Raw genomic sequence first — 16785 nt, forward strand, 5'->3', positions numbered from 1 at the left:
GATGGATTCGTTCTTGCAATGCATTTATGAGACGGATCCGCATCCGGATGCGTCTCACAAATGCTTTCAGTCACATCCAAATCGGCGGATCCGGCGGGCAGTTCAGACGACGGAACTGCTTGCCGGATCACACTGCCGCAAGTGTGAAAGTAGCCTTAGTGTTTTTGTTTTTTTTACTTACTATTAGCCCCCTTAGGGGCTGGAACCCTTGTCCTATTCACCCTTAGGCCCCTTTTACATGGGCGAGATTTCTGCGCGGGTGCAATGCGTGAGGTGAATGCATTGCACCCGCACTGAATCCGGACCGATTCACTTCTATGGGGCTGTGCACATGAGCGTTGATTTTCACGCATCACTTGTGCGTTGCGTGAAAATCGCAGCATGCTCTATGTTGTGCGTTTTTCATGCAACGCAGGCCCCATAGAAGTTAATGGGGCTGCGTGAAAATCTCAAGCATCCGCAAGCAAGTAAGGGAAAATTATAAGGGAAAATAATAGCATTCTTTAATACAGAATGCTCAGTAGAAGGTCAATATAATAAACATTATATACACCCCAGTATAATAAACATTGGTGGCGCAGTGTGCCCCCCCACCAACACCCCAGTATAATAAACATTGGTGGCGCAGTGCGTCCCGTCCCCCCCAACACCCCAGTATAATAAACATTGATGGCGCAGTGCGCCCCCCCCAACACCCCAGTATAATAAACATTGGTGGCGCAGTGTGCCCCCCAACACCCCAGTATAATAAACAGGCGCAGTGCGCCCCCCCAACACCCCAGTATAATAAACATTGGTGGCGCAGTGTGCCCCCCCCCCACCAACACCCCAGTATAATAAACATTGGTGGCGCAGTGCGTCCCGTCCCCCCCAACACCTCAGTATAATAAACATTGATGGCGCAGTGCGCCCCCCCCAACACCCCAGTATAATAAACATTGGTGGCGCAGTGTGCCCCCCAACACCCCAGTATAATAAACAGGCGCAGTGCGCCCCCCCCCAACACCCCAGTATAATAAACATTTGTGGCGCAGTGCACCCCCCCCCAACACCCCAGTATAATAAACATTTGTGGCGCAGTGCGTCCCCCCCAACACCCCAGTATAATAAACATTGGTGGCACAGTGTGTCGTCCCCCCCCAACACCCCATTAAAATAAATATTGGTGGCGCAGTGCGCCCCCCCCCCAGCACCCCAGTATAATAAACATTGGTGGCGCAGTGGGCAGTGCCAATGAGGGTTAAAATTTTGTTAAAAAATTTACTCACCTCCTCCAATTGATCGTGTAGCAGCCGGTCTCCTGTTCTTTCTTCAGGACCTGTCAAAGGACCTGTGGTGACATCACTGTGCTGATCACATGGTACATCACATGATCCATCACCATGGTAATGGACCATGTGATGAGCTCAGTGACGTCACCATAGGTCCTGAAGAAAGAACAGGAGACCGGCAGCTACGCAATCAATTGGAGGAGGTGAGTTAATTTTTATTAATTTTTTTAACCCTCATTGGCACTGCCCACTGCGCCACCAATGTTTATTATACTTGGTGTTGTGGGGGAAGGAGGGGGCGCACTGCGCCACCAATGCTTATTATACTGGGGTGTTGGGGGGGGGGGGGGAAGCGCACTGCGCCACCAATGTTTATTATACTGGGGTGCTGGGGGGGAAGGAGGGGGCGCACTGAACCACCAATGAAGATAACTGATCTGGTTTGCATCTTTCTCTCAAAGGAACAAATGTACTTAGTGAACAACTCCAAGAATTTGCGAAAGAGTATTTAAACTAGGAAGGGGGGGCAAAAGAGTGAAATTGCCCCCCGAAACAATGCCAGAACAGGCCAGAAGCACTGAGGTTAAGAAATGATAAGCTCAGAGTCCTGTCTACAAATGCTCGCAGTTTAGGTAAAAAAATCAATGAACTTGGGTCAATAATGGCATCTGAGAATGTAGATTTAGTGGCTGTTACGGAGACATGGTTTAATGAAAGAAATGACTGGGACATAACCATACCAGGGTACTCTTTATACAGAAGAGACAGAGAAGGCAAGAAAGGAGGAGGAGTGGCCCTGTATGTGAAAGATAGCATTAAATCTAACCTACCGACTGCCTTAATGAATACTTCTGTTCAGTTTTTACAAAAGAAAAAGGAGAAGGACCTCCACTAGAAAGAATGACTATTAAATCGTTTGATGCATGTATCTTTACAGAGGAAGATGTTCTAAGTTTGCTGTCTAAGGTGAAGACAGATAAGTCACAGGGGCCTGATGAGATACACCCAAAATTATTAAAAGAGCTTAGTGGTGAGCTGGCAAAACCGTTAACAGATTTATTTAACCAATCATTAGTAACAGGAGTCGTCCCGGAAGATTGGAAATTGGCAAATGTCGTGCCCATTCACAAGAAAGGTAGTAGGGAGGAATCGAGCAACTATAGACCAGTGAGTCTGACATCAATAGTAGGCAAATTAATGGAAACCCTATTAAAGGATAGGATTGTGGAACATCTAAAATCCCATGGATTGCAAGATGAAAAACAACATGGGTTTACTTCAGGGAGATCATGTCAAACAAATCTTATAGATTTTTTTGACTGGGTGAATAAAATAATAGACGGTGGAGGTGCAGTAGACATCGCATATCTAGATTTTAGTAAGGCTTTTGACACTGTCCCACATAGAAGACTTATCAATAAACTGCAGTCATTGAGCATGGACTCCCATATTGTTGAGTGGATTAGGCAGTGGCTGAGTGACAGACAACAGAGGGTTGTAGTCAATGGAGAACATTCAAAACAAGGTAATGTTACCAGTGGGGTTCCACAGGGATCTGTACTGGGACCGATTTTGTTTAATATCTTCATAAGTGATATTGCAAAAGGCCTCGCTGGTAAGGTTTGTCTTTTTGCTGATGACACAAAGATATGTAACAGGGTTGATGTTCCTGGAGGGAAACGCCAAATGGAAAAGGATTTAGGAAAACTAGAAGAATGGTCAGAACTCTGGAAACTGAAATTTAATGTGGATAAGTGCAAGATAATGCACCTGGGGCGTAAAAACCCAAGGGCAGAATATAGAATATTTGACACAGTCCTGACCTCAGTATCTGAGGAAAGGGATTTAGGAGTAATTATTTCAGAAGACTTAAAGGTGGGAAGACAATGTAATAGAGCAGCACGAAATGCCAGCAGAATCCTTGGATGTATAGGGAGAGGTATAAGCAGTAGAAAGAGTGAAGTGCTTATGCCGCTGTACAGAACACTGGTGAGACCTCACTTGGAGTATTGTGCGCAGTACTGGAGGCCATATCTCCAGAAGGATATAGATACTCTAGAGAGAGTTCAGAGAAGAGCTACTAAACTAGTACATGGATTGCAGGATAAAACTTACCAGGAAAGGTTAAAGGACCTTAATATGTATAGCTTGGAAGAAAGAAGAGACAGAGGGGATATGATAGAAACTTTTAAATACATAAAGGGAATCAACTCGGTAAAGGAAGAGAGCATATTTAAAAGAAGAAAAACTACCACAAGAGGACACAGTTTTAAATTAGAGGGGCAAAGGTTTAAAAGTAATATAAGGAAGTATTACTTTACTGAGAGAGTAGTAGATGCATGGAATAGCCTTCCTGCAGAAGTGGTAGCTGCAAATACAGTGAAGGGGTTTAAGCATGCATGGGATAGGCATAAGGCCATCCTTCATATAAGATAGGGCCGGGGGCTATCCATAGTATTCAGTATATTGGGCAGACTAGATGGGCCAAATGGTTCTTATCTGCCGACACATTCTATGTTTCTATGTTTATACAAATACAGGAGGTGGGTGCCGGAATCAAAAAATATAATAGATTGGTGGTTGGCTCACACTCCGGTGGTAATGGGCAGGTGCTACTAACTCGCAACTTGGGTGCCCGAACCCAAAATAATTAATGGATAATAGAAAAAGAAAGGAGTGAGCACTCACACCATCTGGACCATAGGATATATTTAATAAATGGTAAGCAATGAATCACATCAACATTCAAATCCAATAAAATTGCATAAAATAGTGGTTGGTACCAACATAAAATAACACTGGTGAATGGTAATTGTGCAAATCTGCGTGATTGGTATTCAGCACTAGCACTTCACACCGCTTTGGGATGTATGTTAGAGAAACCACTCTCAATAGTGGTAATGCCGCAGACCGCAGTTAGCAGTTCTAATGTCCCGGTGACAAGTCCATATAACTCCGGATTAGTACTAAAGTGTCCTCGTGTATAGAGATATGTCTTTCAATATAACAGTCTCTCCACAGTTGATCCGATATAACCACACAGGGCTATGGATACTAGGCATACAGTTCAGGTTCCTACCTTATCCCAAATAGTTGTTCCACGCTGGCCCGTCCTACCACGAGGAGCGAGTGATGCCGGCTGCTTCGGCGTCTCACGTCGCAAATCTCGGGTTGCTGACGTCACGGTATCGCGGGATCACAAAATTCGGCTGATAGGAATAATGAATCGTTGTTCGGAACCTGTAGTTGTCTCCTGTATCCTAGAGAGGTATTAGTGGGATTCCTTATCGCATGGCCATGCAATGTATTTCATCAGAATCCAGTAGATTAGGTGGGCGCTTCTCTTCCAGTCACCAAATAGAATCAAATAGCCGGCGCCCGACCTCTATGACAGGGACCTGCGATCCGCGGCAGTTAACCCCTCAGGTGCCGCTCCCTGACATAGAGGTCGGATGCCGGCTATTTGATTCCGGCACCCGCCTCCTGTATTTGTATTAACAGGTCAGTTATCTTCATTGGTGGCGCAGTGGCCACAGGCCCTACTCCTCCTTCTCCTCCCGTCTCTCTTCTTACTGGCAGCGGCGGCAGCACAGGGGGGAGGGAGAGACTCCTCCACTGCGCTGCTGAGAAGAACATCGGCGGCGGGGCAGAGAACCATCAGCTCCTGTGCCCGCAGCTGTATTCAACCGCAGAGCTGCGGCCGCGGGTCTATTTGCAAATGGCGACAAGACTAAAAAGTCTTGTCGCCATTTGTAAATTCTAAGTCGCATTGGCGACCATTTTGGTCGCCATCTGGAGCCCTGTACTGAAGTCCTGTCTGCCATAGTCAGTTAGTCAGCAGCATGCTTACATGTGCTGTGGCTGCCCAACGCTCCTTCTTGTAACTCGTCACAGGTCTGTGCAGCGCATTGCTTATGCTTATAGCAATGCACCGCACAGACCTGAGACAAGTTACAAGAAGAAGGAGCGTCGGGCGGCCACAGCGCATGTAAGTATGCTGCTGACTAACTGACCATGGCAGCCAGGACTTCAGTAGCATCCTGGCTGCCATGGTAACCGATCGGAGCCCCAGCATTACACTGCTGGGACTCCGATCGGAACTGCCACTGCCACCAATGATGGGGGGAGGGAGGCCGCCCCCTATCGTACCGCCACTCACTCGCCACATGAAATGTATTTATTTATTTTTTAAACCCTCAGCCGGCGGCCCGGGCCCCCAGTGGCGTAGGGCCCCATATGCTATAGTAATCCCTATGCCACTGGTCGCAACCAAACCCGGTCAGCACACAGCTGCTCACTCCTCTTCCTGACCTGAAGCCGCTCCCCCTCCTCACTTCGCCTGCCCTGCACAGTGCACGCAGGGCTCGCCTCTCAGTCTCCGCTCCGCCCCCTATGTGATTTTAGTTAGCAAATTAGCTGCGGGCCGCACCGCACGCAGGTACGGCTTTACTGTGGCTCTCCTGGCTTGACGGGGCCCTGTGGGCCCACCTGACTTAGGGGGCCAGTCGCAATTACGACCGCTGCGACCCCTATAGCTACGCCAGTGCATGTCTCCATTTATATTTTTTTTTAATCAGATCTTTTTTTTATTAGAAGGATCAATCAACCGAACAGTATCAAACAATGATCAAGCATTGTACATTTCAAATGATGAGTACAGAAAACTTCCATAACACACCATATATGATACAGTCAGGAATCACACATATATGATAGCATAACTATCTTAAACCCCTCATCTCCCCCCTACCCCACTCCCTCCCCTATTCCAGTGTCTGTTGTCTAGCAATTACTGCCAATAGAAGCCACATGTTCCCTCCAGGAATCCCAGAATTTACCATATTTGGCGGGGCAGCCTCTTTTCTCAAATAGAATTTTTTCATACGAGAGCATGGTATTGACCTTCGATAAGTATTCCTGAAACCCTGGCAGTTCAGCTTGGATCCAGTGCTGTGCCACTAATTTCCTTGCCACGTATAGCAGTCGCCCAATCGCCACTTTACTAACATCATCCGTATTTAGTTCTGCGGTGTACCCCAATATACAGACTTTAGGATCTTTCGGTAGGTGCATCCTGTACGCTTTCCTAACATTCTTCAGTACTGCATCCCAGAACTGTTGTAATTTGGCACAATTCCATAACATATGTATTAGATCAGCAGAGTCCACCAAACACCTGGGGCAGCTGTCATCCGACCTGTACCCTATATGATGTAATAAAATTGGTGTTTTGTACACTCCCTCTAAGTTTTTTTCACTTTATTCCAGGCAGTCTACATTGTACGGTACAATGAGCCAGTCAGCCTTGCAGCCTTGGGATCCACACCCTCCAGCAAAATCATGACATCCTTCCCCGAAATCTGCGACCTCAAGATCTGCCTGGTCACATCTTTTGTCTCATGGTCAAGCCACCCTTTAAAATGCTGGCATTGGGCAACTAAGTAATATATCCAGGGGTTTGGTAGTGCCAGGCCCCCTTCCGTTTTAGAATATTGTAAAGTTTCCAACTTTATTCTGGGTTGGCCTTTGCGCCACACTAATTCCCTAAAGATGGTATTAATTTGATCAAATTTATTTCTGGATATCCACACCGGTGAGTTATGTAAAACATATAGCAGCTGTGGCATCATTATTATTTTTATTAAGTTTACTCTACCCACTACAGACAAATACAATTTGCACCAGGCCTTAGATTTGTCCCTAAATTGCCGGAGCAGAGGCATAAGATTCATTTCAATAAAATCCCTAACATTAGGCGATATGTGGATACCTAGATACTTGATCTTAGTTTCACAAGGAATCCTTCGGTCAACTATCACTCGCGATTTGGGTTGATTATCTATGGGCATCAGCACTGACTTATGCCAGTTAATTGTTAAACCCGATAATTGACCAAATTTATCTATAATCGACATTGCCGCAGCTAAAGAATGTGCAGTATCACCCAAAAACAACATTGTATCATCGGCATATAAGGCCACCTTATTCTGTAGATCACCGTATCTAAAACCTTGGATATCCTGAGCACCCCGTATCGTGGCCGCCAGTGGCTCTATCGCCAATGCAAATAATAGCGGGGACAAGGGGCATCCCTGCCGAGTGACTCTCTGGAGTTGGAATTTCGCGGACACACCACCATTCGCCCTGATGCATGCTTTGGGGCCCGAATACAAGACCTTCACCCAGGCAATAAACCTCTGCCCAAAACCCATATGTTCCAGCGTACTCCACAAAAATTTCCACTCTATGCTATCAAAGGCCTTGGCCGCGTCCAAAGAAAAAATTGCTCTGTCACCCACATTATCCGCTGGCACCTGCAAACTAGCAAACACCCTCCGTATATTTATTGCTGACGACTTTTGAGGCATGAAACCCGTCTGATCTGGGTGAATGACAGTTAATATCACCTTAGATAAACGCCGGGCCAAGACTTTTGCGAGTATTTTAACATCTACTGATAACAGCATGTCTCTATTTATATTTAACAGAATGTATATAATCATGCAGTTTTCTCACTGGCCACTAGGTCTAATAATATGTTGAGACTTCCTGTTCTGTACAGGTAATTTTCAGTAGGCATTTTGTTATCGTCACAGGTGGAATTTAAATGACATACAGTCAGGTCCATAAATATTGGGACATCGACACAATTCTAACATTTTTGGCTCTATACACCACCACAATGGATTTATGTGCTTTAACTGCAGACTGTCAGCTTTAATTTGAGGGTATTTACATCCAAATCAGGTGAACAGTTTAGGAATTACAACAGTTTGCATACCTCCCACTTGTTAAAGGGCTTCTGTCACCCCACTAAACCTTTTTTTTTGCTTACTTATAATCCCCACACTGCGATTTATGCCTACATAATCAAATTAATCATTTTGGTCCTGTAGATTTTGTTTAAAACATGCTTTTAAAATATGCAAATTACCTTGCTACCAGCAAGTAGGGCGGCTACTTGCTGGTAGCAGCCGCATCCTCCAATCCTAAAGACGCCCCCTCCGCATTGTGATTGAGAGGGCCAGCGGACGGGATCTTTTTCTGCTGGCTTTGCCTGTTAGCTTTCAAAATCTGGCGCCTGCGCCGCGGCCGTACCTGTCTTCAATCGGCGCAGGCGCACTGAGAGGCGGCCGCTCCATCCTCAATGTGCCTGCGCCGGGTGTAGATGTGACGTCATCGGCGCAGGCGCATTGAGGAAGGAGCGGCCGCCTCTCAGTACGCCTGCGCCGATTGAAGACAGGTACGGCCGCAGCGCAGGCGCCAGATTTAGAATGCTAACAGGCAAAGCCAGCAGAGAACGATTCCGTTCCCTGGCCCTGTCAATCACAATGCGGAGGGGGCGTCTTTAGGATCGGAGGATGCAGCTGCTACCAGCAAGTAGCCGCCCTACTTGCTGGTAGCAAGGTAATTTGCATGTTTTAAACGAAATCTACAGGACCAAAATGATTAATTTGATTATGTAGGCATAAATCGCAGTGTGGGGATTATAAATAAGCAAAAAAAAAAAAAAAGGTTTAGTGGGGTGACAGAAGCCCTTTAAGGGACCAAAAGTAATGGGACAGAATAATAATCATAAATCAAACTTTCACTTTTTAATACTTGGTTGCAAATCCTTTGCAGTCAATTACAACCTGAAGTCTGGAACGCATAGACCTCACCATACGCTGGGTTTCATCCCTGGTGATGCTCTGCCAGGCCTCTACTGCATCTGTCTTCAGTTCCTGCTTGTTCTTGGGGCATTTTCCCTTCAGTTTTGTCTTCAGCAAGTGAAATGCATGCTCAATCGGATTCAGGTCAGGTGATTGACTTGGTCATTGCATAACATTCCACTTCTTTTTCTTAAAAAACTCTTTGGTTGCTTTTGCAGTATGCTTTGGGTCATTGTCCATCTGCACTGTGAAGTGCCGTCCAATCAGTTCTGAAGCATTTGGCTGAATATGAGCAGATAATATTGCCCAAAACACTTCAGAATTCATCCTGCTGCTTTTGTCAGCAGTCACATCATCAATAAATACAAGAGAACCAGTTCCATTGGCAGCCATACATGCCCACGCCATGACACTACCACCACCATGCTTCACTGATGAGGTGGTATGCTTAGGATCATGAGCAGTTCCTTTCCTTCTCTATACTCTTCTCTTCCCATCACTCTGGTACAAGTTGATCTTGGTCTTATCTGTTCATAGGATGTTGTTCCAGAACTGTGAAGGCTTTTTTAGATGTCGTTTGGCAAACTCTAATCTGGCCTTCCTGTTTTTGAGGCTCACCAATGGTTTACATCTTGTGGTGAACCCTCTGTATTCACTCTGAAGTCTTCTCTTGATTGTTGACTTTGACACACATACACCTACCTCCTGGAGAGTGTTCTTGATCTGGCCAACTGTTGTGAAGGGTGTTTTCTTCACCAGGGAAAGAATTCTTCGGTCATCCACCACAGTTGTTTTCCGTGGTCTTTTGGTGTTGCTGAGCTCACCAGCGCGTTCCTTCTTTTTAAGAATGTTCCAAACAGTTGTTTTGGCCTAATGTTTTTGCTATCTCTCTGATGGGTTTGTTTTTTCAGCCTAATGATGGCTTGCTTCACTGATAGTGACAGCTCTTTGGATATCATCTTGAGAGTTGACAGCAACAGATTCCAAATGCAAATAGCACACTTGAAATGAACTCTGGACCTTTTATCTGTTCATTGTAATTGAGATAATGAGGGAATAACGCACACCTGGCCATGGAACAGCTGAGAAGCCAATTGTCCCATTACTTTTGGTCCCTTAACAAGTGGGAGGCACATATGCAAACTGTTGTAATTCCTACACCGTTTACCTGATTTGGATGTAAATACCCTCAAATTAAAGCTGACAGTCTGCAGTTAAAGCACATCTTGTTTGTTTCATTTCAAATCCATTGTGGTGGTGTATAGAGCCAAAAATGTTAGAATTGTGTCAATGTCCCAATATTTATGGACCTGACTGTATAACATTTTTGTTTACACCGTACCGTGCAAAACTATTAGGCAGATGTCGAAATAAAATGTTGCAAAGTAAAATGCTTTAAAAAAAAAAGATTGCAAATAGTTTATTTGTATCCATTAAAGGGGTTGTCAGAGTTTTTTTTGTTCTTTCTATGTTCCTAACCAGGCAAATATAACAGCTTTCCAATTAACTCACTTTATCTGCAGTGGCTGGTTTATCAGATTTGACTGAGGGTCACATGACCTGTGATGTCAGCTTCTCTCCCTGCTCTGATAATGTTCCAAGTCACTGTGCTGGCCATGCCCCCCTTCATTGCCGGCTCTCTCCTAGGATTCTTAACCCCTTCAGCTGCACAGACTGGCTAGCTGCAGCAGTGAGGAGACAATGCTGGGCACTGGAGCTGACAGACTAGAGAGAGTATTGCACAAGAAGGTAGGGGGAAGATCCTGTGTGTATTAGCAGTGTCATTATACAGCTGGGACTTGTAGTTCTACACATACATCATGCTGCTGAGTCTCCCAGCACTCAGGGCAGCTCTTGTATCCACTCCATTAGCAGTGTCATTATACAGCTGGGACTTATAGTTCTACACATACAACAAGCTGCTGATTCTCCCAGCAGGCAGACATGTCACTCAGGGCAGCTCTTGTATCCACTCCCTTAGCAGAGCAGGGGGGAGGGGCAGAGATTGTATTTATTGCATGTAAACAAAGGGCCAGAAGAGAACCAGGGAAATGAGGAAATATATTATTATTTTTTTGCCTGAAACTTGCTTAGCTTAGTTATATATTGCTGCCCATCAGATTTTCTGTGCTATAGATATTTTTTTCATAACTCTGACAACCCCTTTAGCAAAATTCAAAGTATGAACAAAAGAGAAATCTAAATTAAATCAAATCGATATTTGGTGTGACCACCATTTGCTTTCAAAACAGCATCGCCGGGGGGGGGGGGGGGGGGGTAGGTAGAGAATGCACTGCTGCTACTCGAGTGTACCCTTACCAGTTTCTGAGCAAGACAGCTGCAGAGTCTAGGATTCCACAATAAGCCATGCAGGTTAGTCTCAGACAAGATTGCGGCTGAGAACCAGGCGAAGGCATCAGTATATCTAATGTATATAGAGGGAGGACTGGAGGAGGGTATATAAATTACATATCTGTCCTCCCACTATATACCCTCCTGCAGTCCTACCTCTATATACACTATATGCCCTTCTCCAGTCCTCCGTCTATATACATTAGTTATTCTCCTCCAATCCTCTCTATACATTAGATACTTTCCTCCAGTCCTCCCTTTTATATACACTATATACCCTCCTCCAGTCCTCACTCTACATACATTATAAGGCCTAAAGCTGCTTAAAATGCACAAAGATTTAATTACGAAACAAGTGAGGCAATGAAGAGATACTCAGGCTTTCCCAATATTGGGGGGTCTGGGAGGGTCACTCTGGACATGTGCGAGTCCTCTGTTGCCCCACAAGGAGTTTTGACAGGAAAATCTGTATAGTTTGACACGTTCTTACTCTGGTTCCGTACTTGTGCAGCCAATCTGTGGAGAGGCAGGAGTTGTCTAAAGTATGCACTTGGGTGTTCCAAGACAATCCAAAGTTTAGTATCCGATTAAATAATGCACGAGATGATCACTATTTGGAAGTGGGGTGTCTAATAACCATTAACGAATGTGTCTTGGTTGGCCAGCAATATAGTACAATAAAAAATCTGGTAGGACCATTCCACCTATGTCCTTAGGTCTTTGTAAGTTATCAATATGGAGTTTAGCCCTATTTTTCCCCCATATGAAAGAGGATAGGAGGGAATACACTTTAGTGAAGAATTGTTGGGGCACAATAATGTCTACATGTTCAACTGTATATAAAAGCTTGGAAAGAACCATCATTTTAAAGAGGTAACCTGTCACATTAAACATGGTATCTGAGCTAAAGGCTGCAGGTTTAGAACAGGAGGAGCTGAGCAGATTGATATATAGTTTTATAGGAAAAAATCCAGTATAACCTGTCATTTTGTCATTCATAGCCATGCTCATTCTTGGCTTTGAAGTTGAGAAAAGGTCCTGTTCAGTGACTGACAGCCTTCCCATTATGATAGGACCACCTCCTTGACTGACATAGGATTTAAATGAATGAAATACATGTTGCACTGAATCTTTTTCCACAAAACTAAATATGAATCTGTTCAGAAATATATAGGGCAAACCAGGCACTCAAGTATGGAGTAAATTGATAAGGATATTTAATATAACAATAAAATTCACCAGTAAAATACCATAAAACACTTTAAACCATTAATATCAATAATAGCAGCAATATTTGGCATATACACTAAAAATCAATACGTAAATTGAATAGCAGCGGCATATCAATAATAGCAGCAATATTCGGCATATACACTAAAAATCAATACGTAAATTGAATAGCAGCGGCATATATATTAAAGTCAATACATTAATTAATAAGCAGCGGCAATGGGCATATGCGTTAATCAATAAGCAGCGGCAATGGGCATATGCGGCTTAATTGTTAATACTGAAGTCATTGGGTTCAGAAGCAAACGCAAAGAAAACGCAGTTTCGTATTTGGTAGCAAAGTCTTATGAGCGCTCTTTTGGTTTCGGTAATACTGAATTGCACAGCGGTGGCGTCCCACCGATTTGAGCAACTATGTTGCTTAGTTTTACCTGGCCAGTGTGTCTTTATCCTACGTCCGGACCTATAGAGATTTGCTATGGGCGCGGTGTCACCTGGATATCCTGCTCACGGAAACTATGTCTGTGGCTTTGTTTTGGATTCCTCCGGTGTTCGTCGCTCTCGGTCACAGCTAGTCAATCTTGGAAGTCCAAGGGAGCTATTTTTCCAGCATGCCGGTACAGGGTATTTAACCATACGCGTTTCGGGGTTCTCTGAATGACCCCTTCCTCAGTGGAGGAAGGGGTCATTCAGAGAACCCCGAAACGCGTATAAACATAGAACATGTCCTATCTTTTTGCGTAATGGGCGGATCGCGGACCTATTAAAGTGAATGGGTCCGCGATCCGATGCGACTGACCTACGGCCGGCGATCGTGGATTGCGGGCCGCTATTTGCGGGCCGCAGCACAGGTCACACACGTTCGTGTGAACTCGGCCATAGTCTGTACAGATTACTTTACTGCAGTTATCTGCTTATAATTACAGGCAGGATAAGAATTACAATAATCACCTATATACAGATAACACAGAATTTACCATTCATAATAGTCAATTGTTAAAGCTTATCTTTTTTTTTTTTTGTAAAATTACCCTTGCACACTTCAGAGAACATGACTAAAAAACTGTATCAGCAAGAGTTGACACATTGACCGGCTCTGTAACACTGTAACACAACAATCTGCACAGCTACCAACTCCCACCACATTCACCTGGACAATGGAGTGTGTGCACAAAACAGTGGTATAGATGCTTGGCAATGTCAATGTTGTAAATGGCAGTAAATATAGAAAACATATCAGATGGCACTCACCACGAAAAACTTCTTTATTCTAAAATAACGGCCCAGGGGAAGTGCAGCAAGTGTGCAAAGCAGCCGTCTCCTTTCCATTCATTCTGCGTCCTGTACCTCAATGGCGTTTTTTTGTTTTTTTTTAGAGGAAAGATTTTTTTTTTTTTTGTGGTGAGTGCCGTCTGATCTGTTTTTTCTATATTTACTGACATGCCTAGAGAACTGTCCAATAGAAAGAAATGAGTCATATTCATTATGTCTGTGACCTATGATGGCTGCTGTAAAGTGTCCCTCTAAATGTTGTTAAGAACAGCTCAGGCAAGATGGCAGCACCCACAATCACATCCAAAACTTAGAATAAGAAAATCTCCAATCAGCAAATAAAAACAAGTTAGAAAAAAGGATATATGTTGCTATCTAGGTTTTATCTGGCAGAAATGTTTTCAGTAACCCATTCTCCAGGCAGTAGATAATAGCAAGGACCTCCTTATTTTAAATGTATCCCTAAAATATGACTTTAAAGGAACAACATTGAGGGAATATGAGTGAGAATGGCCTCTGATCACTTGTATCCCCAAATTATTAAAATTAAATGGCATATCTTTCCTCCGATCTGCCATCGATTTCTCCCTTGAGACAAAAAAGGGCCTTCTGACAATTTATGCGAAGTCTAGAAAAACGCTCAAAGGGGCCATAAGGGCTCTTTCACATGAGCGGATGCCGTGCGTGGAATACGCTGCGTGAAAGATAGCCAAGAGACCCGGAGCATTAACATGATTAATAATGCTCTGTGCCTCTCTGATCTTTTTACTACAAAATCACAGTGAGATAAAGTTGTCACTGTCATTTTGTAGCAAAAAGGTCATAGAGAAGCACAGCATTATCAATCATGTTAATGCTCCGTGTCTCTGCTGTCAGGAACGGGGCTGTCTGTATTAGTCGGTCTTCCCTAGCTGTGCTACAGTTTTGTTTCTTGCCTGCTTTGTTTCTGCATCCACCTCTTCTCTGCCCGCAAGCTTTCCTAGTGTCTCCAGTTCAGTGTTGCCACATATCTGCAGTTTTAGTATTAGAGGCCGTTCAGACTGCTTCTGTGATTGTGGTGCGGTTTTCCTGTGTCTCTGCTATCCAGCCAAGTTTCCCGCAGTCAATTCTGCCAAAAACCCACATAATCAGTATGTGACTGTTCAGACTGTACCTGCGGTTTTGGTGCATTTTATATGCCTAGAGCCTGTGGTGCTTGCACCAGTGTTCCTGACACCAGTGAGTCAGCTGCCAGTCTACACCTGGACTATCCCAGGAAGAAGCGTTCTGGTTTCTAACCCATAACGAAGTCCAGATCCATGTACAGGGGTTAAAGAGTGAATACCGGGGAAGCACCAGAATAATAATGCTCTTAGGGATAGCCAAACCAGTTAGTTGTCACAGTGGGTTTACTTTCTATTATATTTTTTTGGAGGCAAGGTGAACAAAAATGGCTGTTCTAACATAATTTTTAGTTTTTTTTACAGTTGTTTTCTTTGGTACCATTTTTGGGTATATAAGACATTTGATTGCTTGACATTTGTTTTGTTTTTTTAGACTATGTGATATTTTTATAGAGCCGGTGACAATTCGCCTATGAGACCCAGCCGGGCGGTGGGCCTCATAGGCTTCTGTAGCTGGCTGACCCATAAGCTTTTTTTATGTTTCCGGCTGCCATGGCAACCATCGGCACCCTATATTCACATCATGGGGAGCCGATGGGTTGAGAGAGCCCCCTTTCTCTGTAAATCCCTTAGATGCTGTGGACAACAGGGGCCTGACTGTCCATAAGTGGAGGATGTAACAAAGGGTGGACACTGGCATTTTGCGGACCGCACATCGCAGGCACTCTCATAGAAAATGCCTTTTCTTGTACGTAATTGCGGACAAGAATAGGACATGTTCTATTTTTTTGCGGAACGAAAGTGCTGTGGACAGCACATTCCGGCCCCATTTAAAATGAATGGGTCCGCACCTGTTCCGCAAAGTTGCGGAACCATTTTGCGGACGTGTGAATGGACCCTTAGTCTGTTTGTTGGCAGGACACAAAGGTTGGGAGGGTGTTACAGAAGTTTAGCTGGACTATTATAAGTTTGTACTAACATTTTGGTAGTCTCCTGTTTTAAAAAGGGATGCATATATGAGAAGTTGCTTTAAGATAGATAAGGCTGTAGGTAGTGTTTTACTGACAGGCGTGAATGAGACAAAGCTGCAGTAGCTTACAGAGCCACTACTAGACAGTCTGCAGTGTAAACATTTGAAGGGATTGTGGCACTCTGCTGAGCGCTGCAGCCTTACAAACAGCTGGTCTGTTGGAATGTCGACAGCTGGACCTTGCAGTAATTTGTTATGGATAACTGTAAGGGATCGTTCTCTCTCAGGGCGTCTCAAACACAGATTTCTCGCAGACAACCGGATTGAAGTCCAAACGATGCTTTATTTTCTAGCACTTTAGAACAATACAGCAACCAAAATAACTCCTACCCATCTAGGCACTACCTAATACATAATTCATTCCCTGACTCACCTCTAAAGAACAGTTCACACACGTGATCAGATGCGGCTTTCTCAGCCCAAATAGTCCAGGCTGTTACTACAACATCAGTACCTTTTGGAGGATTGTGGCCCAGAAGTCCGCCTGACTCTAGCCGTGCGACCCTCTCTTCACAGGCGTTGCTAGGTCCCCCCAAACTCAGGCTTCCTCAGCCTTTCTCTCTCACTCTCAGGCCTCCTCAGCCTTTCTTCCCCCCTCTGACTAACACACAGAGGGTTGGTTTGATGCCTTCTTGATTAGAACAGGCCTCACCTGCGATTACCTCAGGTGAAAGGGAATACCTGTGCTGGAAGGGTGTGGACTGGCAGATCCCACTACTAAACCTATCCGCCAATCCAAGTAAAATCCAGCCCAGAAGAAAATGTATGCAAAACGGCCTCAGCAAACTATACTTTGCTGAGACAACTGCAGCTTTCCGGATTTTTGTTATCTCACCCAGCTGAGGTATCTGGGTGGGATACACACGCCTTCCCGC

At 44.5% G+C, this 16785-nt stretch overlaps 1 protein-coding gene across 2 annotated transcripts in view; it reads left to right on the forward strand.

The window, feature by feature from the left end:
* The window catches only part of SARS1 (seryl-tRNA synthetase 1), a 161888-nt gene that overhangs the window by 143943 nt on the left and 1160 nt on the right, over nt 1–16785 (forward strand). The gene's annotated exons all lie outside the window — the stretch shown is intronic.

The sequence above is a fragment of the Bufo bufo genome, chromosome 3 (genome assembly GCF_905171765.1).
Source record: "Bufo bufo chromosome 3, aBufBuf1.1, whole genome shotgun sequence".
Classification (NCBI taxonomy): domain Eukaryota; kingdom Metazoa; phylum Chordata; class Amphibia; order Anura; family Bufonidae; genus Bufo; species Bufo bufo.